This window comes from Myxocyprinus asiaticus, chromosome 33 (genome assembly GCF_019703515.2).
Source record: "Myxocyprinus asiaticus isolate MX2 ecotype Aquarium Trade chromosome 33, UBuf_Myxa_2, whole genome shotgun sequence".
In the NCBI taxonomy this organism is placed as follows: domain Eukaryota; kingdom Metazoa; phylum Chordata; class Actinopteri; order Cypriniformes; family Catostomidae; genus Myxocyprinus; species Myxocyprinus asiaticus.
Window position 1 is genome coordinate 8103352 of NC_059376.1, and position 11351 is coordinate 8114702.

Consider the following 11351-nt stretch of genomic DNA (forward strand, 5'->3'; position numbering starts at 1 on the left):
TCAGCAAGGCCACAGGTTTGGCAATCAGCTGCACTGTCCCGGCCGCCGCAATTTCCCAACAGACACGCGGGGCTTGACAGCACAATAAACTGGCTATTCATCAAAGTGTCCCGCTCTTGGACATCAGATCTGGCCCCGGGCGGACTCTCGTACCCCATAAACTGCTGTGCACCACTCTAAGGGCCAGCGGCACACCATATGAGTGTACTCACCTCTCTAATGGTGTGTTTGTGAGTGTTTACTGTATATTTCTAGTCAACCGTTATGAGTTTCTTAAAGGGATAGTTCACTCAAAAATAATCATTATTTTATAGTCATTATTTTCTTGCCTTCGTGACACGTTTTACTCTCTTTCTCCCATGGAACACGAAAGGAGATGTTAGGCAGTATGTTAGTGTGAGTCACCATTCACTTTCATTGCATCTGTTATCTGTACAATGAAAGTGAATGGTGACTGAGGATAAATAACATCTCCTTTTGTACTCCATGGAAGAAAATCATAGAGGTTTAGAACAATATGTGGGTGAATACATGATTTAAAAAAAATAATAATAATACAAAGTTTATTTTTGGGTGAACTAATCTTTTAATGATCGATATCTAAAGCTAAAGAGCAGAGTGGCTGATGGCCGATATAATGCTGATATATGGGTAGTTTACATAAAACTATGTACATGCTACACTGCATCTGAAACAGCATTTTAAACAACATTTGAAATTGTATAATTATTACGCATGCAGTTTTTATGACCTCATATTAATAAAGAGATTACAGAGAACATGTATAACGTTGCAGGACTTATACATTGGTATAAATACATTTTAATCTAAAATCTGGATGTTGATTGATAAAAGTTAATGGATGGTATATATGTATAAAGCAACATAATTTAAAAATGACCTACATTACATATTAAATGTAATATCTAAATAATATATAATAATTAGATATTAAAATATAATGTCTAAAAAATATTTTTCATTCTATTTACATTTACATTCTATATGTAAATATATACATGTATACATGTAGCCTAATTCTGTAAATATACTATATTAACCTTTATTTTTTGTTTTCAAAATTCAGATATAACTAATCAGTTCTGGCAAGTGACCATGGTATAAGTGGGATAATCCACGGCTAGGTGTGCGTTAAACTATTTTAAATGCACTTCACGGAGGCAATTGTGTTTTTAAAATTGTGTAAAACAAATGCTCATTTAAATTAAGCAATTTCATATACAGTATATATATTCCAACATATATACCACACATTTATACATATATGAGAAAATAATAACCCCAGCACTCATAGTACATTTTGTAACTGACACTAGGTGGAATGACCTCTTCTGTTCATCGGCCAATCGGTCACAGTCTAAATCTCAAATATCGCCTGGTTAATTGGCCTAGCTGATACGTATTGGTGTATAGTTTTAATATCTGTCTGTGCTGGATATGTTAATGTTCATGTGTCTGATTGTGTGTGAAACGCAAATGCAAGTATTGTGTAACACAAATCAGCCACTCTTCTGCATGTAGTCTGTCAGTGATACTTCCATGCCTCATTCTAGCAAATGATTGAGCCCTTAAAGCAATATTGACTGAATGAGACAAAAGATGCATGATGATCTAATGTGATGATACACAAAGAGGTCATAATAATAAAGCATTTATCACACCTCTATTACTTAAATGAACAAAGACACAACGTTCAATCCGAACAGTGCTACAGGGAAGGGCAACAGTTACTGGAAAAAGCACTCCTCAAAGGATTTTTAGAACTGGCCCATATGAAGAGATGGGACAGGAACATGAGAAAATAAGATATAGAGGTTAAAAGAAAGAGATGAGGAGAACAGAAATGACTTTTAGACTTAATAGGGGAACATAGGGAGAAAATATAAAAGGATTGAGAATAGGGCTGGGTAATATAGCTACAATAAAAATATTATATCTCAATATGTTTCATCTTTTTTGATGATATATATAGACGCTCCACATTAGTCCATCTGACCCTCATGTACATAGAGTGACAACTACATATGGTGCAGACACAAGAACACGTACTGTGAGAACTGGACACATTGACATACTCAATGCAAAACAAATTGCTGTCAACTGTAAGATTGTTCAATGACATGAGAATAAAACAAACAATATATTGAGTTCTTAAGCCACTGTTTGTATTGTCTAATCAATGCTTTGTTCATCTGCCACAATAATGCAATTTATTTTAAACTGGATTTCAATCCTTATTGTGTATTTATTATATAGTGCCCTACATTTTTCATTTATAAATATTTGAATTATTCTGCATTATTTATATGAATTATCTTTATTTAGGGGGCTTTCTCAGCAAATGATGATGTATGCGATTAATTGCAAATAATTTGATTAATTAATTGGCATGACATGTAGTTAATTAGATTAAAAAAAATATTGATTGACAGCCCCAATATATGCATATTAGGGCTGTCAATCGATCAGCATTTTTTCAAAATAATACATTTTCAAAATATAAATATTTAAATGATATGCCAATTAATTAATCAAATTAATCTCACATATAAACATTTACTTAGAAAGGCCTCCAAATAAAGACAATTTAGTAAGTAAAAATGTAAATAATTATAAATATAATAATATATAATAAATATTATAATTTAAATACATTACATCATGCACGTATTGTAAAAGGTCTAAATATTGTTTCATTGAATAATCCTATTATTAGCCTACTTTTGCTATGCTATTTTTAATTGTTGGTCGGACGGGTGCTTTTGGAGTGTCTCACTTTGGTTGTGTTGCATCTCCCTAGTTTTCAGCATCTCTAGTCAAAAGCGCTTTGTTTTTGGGATGTGGTGTCCAAGTTAAATATAGCTGAAAATGTTGAAAATCGTGTCTCAAGATCCCTGCTTTCCTTTGTGCTCAGTTCAGCTGTTTTTGAGCACAAGAGCACGTCATCAGTAGTAGGCTGTACTGCCAGTTGTTCTTGTTGGTTTGCAAGGTGTGTTGTCTGTACAGCTGGAGTTGCACCGACCCCTACCACCAAAGATTCACAAACACATCAAGGTGGTACATCAAGCTTGAATTGCTCCAATGGTGGTTATTACAGAATTTACCCACGTGTCAGAGCATGATTATATGTTTCATTTTTTTTCATGTGTTATTTTCCATAAATTAATGAATGCATATATATATATATATATATATATATATATATATATATATATATACACACACACACACACACACACACACACACACACACACACACACTGGTGGCCAAAAGTTTGGAATAATGTACAGATTTAGCTGTTTCCGAAGGAAATTGGTACTTTAATTCACCAAAGTGGCATTCAGCTGATCACAAAGTAGAGCCAGGACATTACTGATGTAAAAACAGCACCATCACTATTTGAAAAAAAGTCATTTTTGATCAAATCTAGACAGGCCCCATTTCCAGCAGCCATCACTCCAACACTTTATCCTTGAGTGTTTAGCTAAATTGCTAATTTGGTACTAGAAAGTCACTTGCCATTATATCAAACACAGCTGAAAGCTATTCGGTTCATTAAATGAAGCTTAACATCGTCTTTGTGTTTGTTTTTGAGTTGCCACAGTATGCAATAGACTGGCATGTCTTAAGGTCAATATTAGGTCAATTATGGCAAAAAAGAAACAGCTTTCTCTAGAAACTCGTCAATCATTGTTTTGAGGAACGAAGGCTATACAATTCTTGATTTCATACAAAGGTGTACACTACAGTCTTCAAAGACAAAGTACAACTGGCTCTAACAAGGACAGAAAGAGATGTGGAAGGCCAGATGTACAACTAAACAAGAGGATATGTACATCAGAGTCTCTGGTTTGAAAAATAGACACCTCACATGTCCTCAGCTTACAGCTTCTTTGAATTGTACCCGCTCAACACCAGTTTCATGTACAACAGTAAGGAGAAGACTCAGGGGTGCAGGCCTTATGGGAAGAATTGCAAAGTAAAAGCCACTTTTGAAACAGAAAAACAAAAAGAAAAGGTCAGAGTGGGCAAAGAAACAGACATTGGACAACAGATAATTGGAAAAGAGTGTTATGGATTTTAACCCCATTGAGCTTTTGTGGGATCAGTTAGACTGTAAGGTGCATGAGAAGTGCCCGACAAGACAGCCACATCTATGGCAAGTGCTGGGGTGAAATGTCACCTGAGTATCTGGACAAACTGACAGCTAGAATGCCAAGGATCTGCAGAGCTGTCATTGCCGCATGTGGAGGATTGTTTTGATGATAACTCTTTGAACTAGTTTAAGAAGTTCTGAAAATTTTTTCCAAATTGTAATAGTAATTTTCACGTTATTAATGTCCTGACTTTCTTTCCATAAGAGCAAAATCTGTACATTATTCCAAACTTTTCGCCGCCAGTGTGTGTGTGTGTATATATATATATATATATATATATATTACACATACAGTATATATAAGCTGTCAGAAATCCAGATATATATTTATACTGGATATCTGGAAATTTAGGTATTTGCTTTCAAATGACTTAAAACCAAATAGCTACTATTGTCAAATAAATTTTTTAATAGTGAAATGCACTATTACAATTTCCACATGTTTTGTTTTTACATTTTTATTTATATGCACCAATATAATAATACATACGTTAAGATATGAATGAGATCATGAGTGACGATTATCAGCAATAAAGACAAGCAGTCTTGCTTATCGAGAGTGTCCAGAGAGTTAAAGAATACCAGTGCTCACCAGGATCTGCACATGACTCAATAGATCTTCATGGAAATAGAGTATCTCCCTCTCTTTCTCTCTCTCTCTCTCTCTCTCTCTCTCTCTCTCTCTCTCTTTGTGGCTTTCTCTCTAGCAGGTCATATAGTTATTTAGAAGCTGCCTCGTCCCAGTCGCTCAAGGAATACATGAATCTGCCAGCGCTTGCACACTTCGAGGCCCATAGTGAAGACAAAAGAGCTTCCACTGACCTGGTCAGCAAACTCAGTCAAATGGAGCCGTTCCTCTTCAGCTGTAGACTAATGAACTCTTAAGTCATACCCTCAGCTCCATTCTGCTCTAATCTGCAGTAATGCATCGCAAATCTGAACCGTTAGCAAAGGTCAGCGTTTAAACTAACAAATAAAGGTGTCTATTAAAAGGGTCCTTTTGAATTGCCGAGTGGTAATTAATGCATCTTATACAAAGAAACTTACAGTTCATTCAAGCTATACATTTTTATCATGATGTGTGTCTGCTGAAAACTGAAACCATGACTTTGCAATTGCTAGCACCAGTTTTGTTACAGGAAGATGACATTTTGGTCATGTTAACAAATGTTTAAGCAATATGGTACAAGAGGATGGAGTCATGGCTAACATGTTTTGCATCATACAGTAGCTGTTACTATATTGTGTATTTTAGCACAGCAGGAACACTGTATTGACCAATCAGCATCCAGGACCAGAATTATCCATTTTATAATGGGGTTTATTAGTTAAAATTCAGTCAATAAAAGGAGTGTTGTTTTCACCTTGAATTTAAATAAGCATTAAATTGTTTAAAAAAGACTTTTGGTAGCAAACAAAGTGACATTCCAACATAGTCTCATGACAACTCTTTATAATGAGTGATTAAATTACTTTTATTTCCATAGAGACCAACCAATCATCACACAGAATTTCAAAGTGATAAAATACAGGCATCAAATTTGAGCTAGCCTCGTATCACTTTATTTACATACATTTTACATAATTCCATTTATTGTATTATTATTTATTTTATTTTTATTTTTTTTTTTTGCAATATAAATGACTGATGCATGCCAATAACCTGTAATGTGCTTCCCATGTCTTGTTCCAACCCCCGATTTTTTCTTTCTTTCAGAAAAGGTATTTTTGTGTCATACGATTTTTTACGATTTCGCAATCTCTTACTTATATTATAACATATCATGAGGCTAGGATGGATGCCCACAAAAATAATCAGTCTTTTAAATTGTTATAAATTATTTTAAAACATAATAGTTGTATAAATATCAGAGCAAATATAGTCAAATACATGTCTGTGTTGACAATCTTTACAAGTCAGGATACTTTGAGGACAAACTCAACTACCACTTCCTGGTTTAGTAGCAGAGGGCACTTTATATGAGCAATCAGGATATGGGGGTTATCCTGGATGACCTGCCTATTGAGTTCTCATTTGTCCTCATTTGAATGCTGTGAAGGGGTGTTGGAGGGAAGAACAGATTATTAAAACAGCTATTCGCATAGTGTTGCTTGATATCATAGAAGTTGCACCATTACTACATGCATGAAAATCTGCACTAATCATAAGAATAGTGATGGTTGAGGAAATTAAAAAGCATCATGGAAGTGTTGGTGTTTTGGTTGCAGTTTGTTTTTTTACTCATTTTTGTTTTGTTTTGTGATTTTTTATAAGGTGAAAGTACAACATAATCTCATGGGTATTTATATGTATTCTCATACATATAAAAAAAAAGTTACATAAATAAATAAGAAGTTGCTCCATTCATATTTAGCATGCAGATCAGCACTATTAATTTAAAAAGTTTAGGTTGAGAAAATTGGAAAGCATCATCAAAGTTTTGGTGTTTTGGTTGCAGTTTGTTTTTTGTGTTTTGTTTCTTTTCATGATTTTTTGTATTTTTAGTAATGCATAGGACTTTTTTTTACCTGTGTGAAAGTACAATGTGATCTCATGAGTACTCTTATTTATTCTTATGTAAAGTGTGGTTCTAGCACTCGTTAACTGCTTACGTTTACATCAGACACTGAATATACAATACTGACATACTGACAGCATCTGAAACGTAATCATTTTAAGTATGACACACAAACGTTAAAAAATCTTTATTGGGGGCCTGGGTAGCTCAGCGAGTATTGAAACTGACTAACACCCCTGGAGTCGTGAGTTCGAATCTAGAGTGTGATGAGTGACTCCAGCCAGGTCTCCTAAGCAACCAAATTGGCCCGGTTGCTAGGGAGGGTAGGGTCACATGGGGTAACCTCGATTAGTGGTTCTCGCTCTCAATGGGGTGCATGGTAAGTTGTGCGTGGATCATGGAGAGTAGCATGAGCCTCCACGTGCTGTGAGTCTCTGCGGTGTCATGCACAATGAGCCACATGATAAGATGTGCGGATTGACTGTCTCAGAAGCGGAGGCAACTAAGACTTGTCCTCTGCCACCCGTATTGAGGTGAGTAACTGCGCCACCACAAGGACCTAATAAGTAGTGGGAATTGGGCATTCCAGATTTGGAGAAAAGGGGATAAAAAATAAAATAAAATAAAAAAAAAAAAATCTTTATTGAATTGAATTCTGTGGATGAATATTGAATTTATGGAATTCATTGGCTCATTTTATTGTATTTTTAATTGATTAGATTAATGTTCAATGCCATCACATTTATTTAACATTAAGTTTGCGTAAGTTACATAAGTTATGATTATATATATATATATATATATATATATATATATATATATATATATATATATATATATATATATATATATATATATATATATGTGTGTGTGTGTATGTGTGTGTGTGCGTGTACATGCGTGTGTGTGTTTGTGCATTGAAAAGTTGTTATATTTAAGGGTAGGGTTAAGGGATCTAAAATATCTTTAAAAAAGTTAAAATGTAACTATACAAATATATTTATAGTATAAAGGATTCATAAATTTTTTATATTTGTAAAGTTGTAAATACATAAAAACTTTTACGTTTCAGATGCTGACAATACGACCATAATGTACATTTCAGCTTCTATCCATAAAATTTATAATGTTTAATAATGTATAATGTGTTACATATGAATAGCTACATATAATAATGAGAACAGGCTGGAAAGTGCTGTAGTAAATTTCCTGTGCAGTGTAAAAGTGAAAACTGGAAGTGTTTCGCAAAGATACAAACAAATGAACATAGAGCAATACATTTGCCTTAACCAGCAGTCTCATCCACAATGCCAGACATCAAACATTTACTTTGAGTACTTTGATGGTGTATTTAAAACGTTCTGTCTAATTTCTACTCTGAAGCCTAATAAACAGATCCACGGTGTTCGGGGGTTCTGGTAGCTGATCTGGGATCAGCACCCAGCAGGTTGACGTGCTGAGGAATCTCTGTTCTCACAGCACTCGGGGCCATTCTCTCTCCACTTCCTGTGGTCTCACCAGGAGGAAAGGTCTGTTTGTGTTGCTACGGAGACGTGGTGAAAGGAGCTGGGACCTCCCTCCTGTCTCCTCTCCTCCAGAGCAGCATATTGTTTTAAAATTCCCTGTTTCCTCACTCGTAGAGAAAAAGAAAAAGAAAACCGAAGTGGTTGCATTTCAAACAATCGCAGGAGGCTACAATTAGTTTGTGTATTATGATAAGGCGAGGCAAGGCAACTTGGAAGGCGAGGCAGGGTAGGCCAGCTCTTGCCGCAAGCCTCCTCGACAGTTTACTTTGAATTAGGCAGCAACAACAGTATAAACAAACGGCAGAGCGGAGGGTAGACGAAACCCTGAGAGCCGTCAGATTCAGTCTGGACTCCGTCACTGCTGTTAGCATCTGTGGAGGTGAAAATCATTGTGCATTGTGTTTATAACAGCACTTTCTTGTTTGTATGAAATATGATACATAATGGACGTTTGGTTTCTCTCTTGCAACTTGACTACAGTTTTGGGCACTCCGGCTGAATGTCCTGACTCTAAAATATTCACTTGTGTTTATTTGTGAACTTCATTGAGTTTCAGGACTTAATGGTTTGATTTCTGTGTGTGTGCTTCCAAAACGAGCCACTCTGTAGCAGGAAATCCTGCTGTGCACAGGCGCCCTCTGTTGCCAAAGCCCAGTGTGTGTGTTGTAGATTAGTCATGGGTACTGCTACACTGTGTCTTCTGCACTATAAAACAGGCACTATGCTCAAGCAATGTGCCATAAACATCCAACACGCAGTTCTGTGGTGCATGCTTGCATTGAGTAAATATAGCACACGCACATCTCTCTCTCCCTCCGTTTCTGTGGAATTTTCACCGCCAATCAAGTCTCATATCTGCTGATTCACTGTGGTGTATCTGATTTTCTTGTTGAATATCTGTAATTGTTTTTAATGTAATGGCCCAAAAATATAGATACCAAAACAAACAGCAACAGTGGTCCAATTGAACTATCTCTGGAGCAAAGATAAGGAAGTTAAAGTTTGCATGTTTAATAGGGATGTGCCGAAGCCGAATACTTTATTCAGAAAGGCGCGAATAATGACTTCAAAACGAATAACGGATTCATCCGAATAATTTAAAAATATTAGTTTGACTGATAATCCAAGAAGCACAAGCATAAAGTGGCATTGAAAAATGAACATATTCTAAATTACAACGAATCTATGAATCTGTGCAGCCAGTTTTTCTAAATTGGAATGAAAATGCGCACGGTGTGATTTCAGATTGGATGACCGTGGTCTTGACTCCGTTTGTAGTCTCTGTTAAATGTGCATGTCTGGAGCTTGTCAAGTGTAATATTAACTTAGATACGATACCATGTACACATTGCACTTCTTGAAATGTCTATGTTAATATATCACACGATTCACACATGATTCTCATGTATTTATTTATAGCCTAATGTTAAATGCGCGATGTTAAATTCCTGACCTGAAGTGATGATTTCACGTCAGAGCTCATCTAGCCGTCTCTTAAAGTTGACCACATTTATATCCACATCAGCGATTAAGATAATTATCTGCTTAAAACTTTATTTCGAAAAACGTTAAAATGGTCCATAAAGGTTTAAATGCTCCATAGAGTATTCATCTGTTTGAAATATTCCTGCTTATGTAAAACAAAATCTGAAACTTGCTCTGTCTTTTTCTTCTTGTTATTCTTTAAACTGTGCTAAATTTGAGAATGTTAAGTGTTCTTGAACTCTGAAAAGGCGCTGTATAAATTTTACATTATTGTTATTATTATTATTATTATTATTTGACTAAATAATGGTGTCCTATTGTAAAACAATTCTGACAGATTTACGGGACTTTCACCTGTTTGTAGGCTATATTGATTTATTATATTTCTTTTAATGCTTGAATTTGTATTTATTATTCACTGCAAAATGTGTGCTTGACATTTCACATTTTGCTTGAAAATTCTGTTTTCTGGTAGATATTAATATCAGAAATATCAGGAGAAACCAAAGTTAACAACATATTCCACAGTTAATATAGCCAACAAATTCAGCTTCATTTGGTAAGAAAAAAATAATAATTTAATTTAAATTTATTTAAACAATAATTATATTATTTGTATTATTGTTATTATTAGGCTATTATTATGAAAAAGGCATACACAAGGCATATTTTATTAATAGAAACTATAAACATAAGAGTATCATTTAAAAATGGCCGTTTCATTTAGTTTTAACGCACTTCCGGTTTAAGCCCCGCCCACACCCGGTTTTATCCGAATACAGAGACAGATACAGATCATTTTGTCATATGAACAAATACAAATACAGAATGGCTTTGTTGCACACCCCTAATGTCTAACCAGTGTTACGCTCACAATCTGTTTAGACAACGGCTGAATGTTTGGCTTTCCCCCGCTGTGCCCTGAAAACGATACAGTGAATGTGGCTTTTACAAATTAGTCCCCCTTAGCTACCTTTCAACACTTTCTGATCGTGATGAAGCTGTCTGACATGTCGTGCCAGGAGATGCTCGTCTTGGTTCTCTCCATTTTGTACTAATATTCTTGATCAGAAGCCACCACTTCAAACAAGGCCAGTGATGCATTATGGGGAGAGTGGGAATTGAGGAAGGTGTCTTTGTTGCTTCCCCCAAAAACACCCTCACACTTTTTGAAGTTTTTTTGTTCAAATTATGAACAGTTTTAGTCTTGTGACAGATGTAAGACAGAATATGAGATGTGAATAATTGTTAATAACCCAAGGGCTAACTTGTTTAATACACTTTTGTTTAATATTAGTTTTAATTATTTTAATAACAGAATTAATTGATGTTCTTTCATAATTAGTGTCTTTTTTCTGTTGTTGTTGTTGTTGTTGTTGTTGTTGTTGTTGTTGTTTTTGTTTTTGTTTTAAGTGTTGGATTTTTAGTTTTTAATTCCTTGTGACACATTTTTAGTAAAAAAAAAAACTAAAAAAAAAAAATATTTATTTCAACGATTTATTTGACTATTAAGCAAGACATTGTAGTTTCTAAACAGTAATGTGAATTTTGGTGATTTATGTGAATGGAAATTCTTTTCTTTTTTTTTTTTTTTTTTTATCTTTTTTTATTTATTTATTTTGGTTAGATTAGGTGTTGGATTT